A 2,541-nucleotide genomic window follows, 5' to 3' on the forward strand; every position below is an offset into this window, starting at 1 on the left:
GTGGTCGTCCATTTTTAGTTGGATCCTACTCGCTGGAAACCACAACAGAGGTTGGTGCTGACCTTCTTCGAGACCGCCGCTCTCTCCCACATTTGCAGGCTCTACGGCAAGACATGCTGCCTCGACATAAAAAAATCTTCCATTTTTGTTTCTTTTAAACCCAAAACCTTGCTTACAAACAAACACAAAATAATAACATCGTCAGTCTGAACATTCCTGCTACTGAATTCGGTACTAGTTGTGTAATTTCTAGCTTCCACGCCCATTGTGAGTTGTTGTTACCAAGGGAAGAGTACATAGTTGATGTCTGTAGTTTACTGATGCAAAAGGTTATAAGTTTGTACTAAAAAATTGTAGTTTACTAAGGCAAAGAGTTATGCGTATTCAGCAGTCCAAGTAGTTGTCTAAACGGAAGTTTGGTAGCTGTCCAAATAATTGTCTAAACGGCAGTCTGAACATTCTTGCTGCTAAATATCTCTCCTCTCTCAAATTCGTTCAAATTTGTTGCTTGTTCTTGTTGTTGCCCTGAGTGCCCTCAAGTTGTTTGTTGTTATTCCCATGAGAAACCTTGTCTGGATGGAAAGTAGCATATATTCTACTCCCTCCGTTCCTAAATATTTGTCTTTATAGACATTTCAAATGACTACTACATACGGATGTATGTAGACATATTTTAGAGTGTAGATTCACTCATTTTGCTCCGTATATAGTCACTTATTGAAATGCCTAGAAAGACAAGTATTTAGGAACGGAGGGAGTATTCTATTCTTGCAAAAGCTTCATTCATGTTCTGTTTTGAAGTTACTTGGCATAAAAATTACTATATATGCTATTGTAAAACACTAGATTTCTTCTAAATGTGAAGTTTAAGCTCTCGGGATTTGCTCTTCTATTTTTTTTATTGATGCATGTTCATGAGCAGTTCAAAACCTAATATTTTTATTGACAATTTGAACTTGCAATCTTACTATCTTGTACTATTCTAAAAAAATTGTACTCATGCAGGTAATTGAAGGGTGCAGACTTGGCAGCGGAGTGGTTTGTTCAACAACAGTACAATGACCGAAAGAACATCAGTTCAAAAAATATGCAGGAGGTTTGGGAGCCAAACAACTGGTATTTTGTTGTGTTTTAATTTTTGGGTGCATGATTGAACAAAGAGAGAGAAATAATGTATGACATATATACTGTTGTTGCAGGAGGTTCAAAGATTGTCGTGGAGCAAGTTCAAGAGTTTGGTTTCATGTGGAAAAATGTGATTTTTTGGTCAAGATTTTGCATGATTGATAGCCATCAGTGGCAGCCGGCGAGCAGTTCAAGCCCGCATGCGCGAGCCGCCCATCGTCTTCCACACGTGATCCTATTGCTTGATGATGCTTGACATGAACTGAACTAGCTGGATGGAATTGTTTTTCTGCAATGTAATGTAAATGAATATGGTAAACAAACTGGGACACCAAATTGTTTTAGAGGTGGAGTTTGTGCTCCAGTTGAGTTCCAGCAGATTGTGGCTGCTGGTTGTTTCAAGTGAAGGTGGTCGGGCATTACTTGTGTAGGACTGAATGAATCTTGTATGTAAAGGAAACTGGATCAAATAGTCGTCAGTGTTAAGATTTAAAATTACATTTTGATCCATTCTCTTGTGATTTTAGGCTGAACTCCAATACTTGCATCCGCCACCCCAACACGGACGTGTTCCCTCAGTCCTCTCTCGACAAACCCAACAGTACAGGTTCTCCGGTGCGCCAAGTATTGCCTGTGGTGATGCCTGCATCATGGCCCATTGAGGAGATCTTGTGTATTCCACATAGAAGAAATATTGTTAGTTCATGAATATTTTCGCCAGGTAGAAAGTTTTGGAGAGGAAAACATAAGTTTTTAAAAGAAGGAATGGTAAAAATGTAAGTCCGTTCAACTATATAAACCATAAAAGTACGATGGTGATGACATTGACAGTAAGGATAAGGATGAGAAAGAAAATTAAAAACTAAAACTAAAAAAACATCGAGTGATTATTTTTTGAGAAGTACAAACTCTCTAGTACCATAAGTACCATAAATTAAAAATTAAGAATTGCCTAAGTTCTGACTCAAGGGGACAAATTTGCAAAAAAAAAATCATAGCAGTAAAGGTTCGAAGGAAAAAAAGCAACTTAACAAATGGAAAAAACGGCAATGGATTTATATTATGTTAATCATGGGTGTGCTCTTGTTTGTCAGCTCATGTGTGCTCTTGTTATCAGGTCGTGTGCCAACTTGTTATCAATTTTGTGTGTGTGTGAGTTGGAAAACCAAGTGTAGCTGCTGCAGAAAAAAGGCATGGGATGTGCTGCCCTCAGTCCTCTCTCAACAAATCCAGCAGTGCGGGTTCTCTGGTGCGCCAAGTATTGCCGGCGGCGATGCTTGCATCATGGCCCATTGAGTAGATGCAATTTTCCTGGTTTTCACAGACAACATGGATTTTAGTTCAGCTACATAAACCACGCAGGTTCAGTGATAATGATACCATAAGTTCGGACAAGAAAATAAATAAGAATTAAAA

At 38.6% G+C, this 2,541-nt stretch overlaps 1 long non-coding RNA gene and 1 pseudogene across 1 annotated transcript; both read left to right on the plus strand.

The window, feature by feature from the left end:
- Positions 1-1,248, plus strand: LOC123115751 (uncharacterized). Its single transcript, XR_006456713.1, has 3 exons — positions 1-50; positions 1,006-1,116; positions 1,200-1,248. It is a non-coding gene; the product is annotated as an uncharacterized lncRNA (long non-coding RNA).
- A 77-nt stretch (positions 1,249-1,325) lies between these two features.
- LOC123114672 (uncharacterized) overlaps positions 1,326-2,541 on the plus strand; it is an 18,348-nt pseudogene continuing 17,132 nt past the window's right edge.

Source organism: Triticum aestivum, chromosome 5B (genome assembly GCF_018294505.1).
Source record: "Triticum aestivum cultivar Chinese Spring chromosome 5B, IWGSC CS RefSeq v2.1, whole genome shotgun sequence".
NCBI classification, from domain to species: domain Eukaryota; kingdom Viridiplantae; phylum Streptophyta; class Magnoliopsida; order Poales; family Poaceae; genus Triticum; species Triticum aestivum.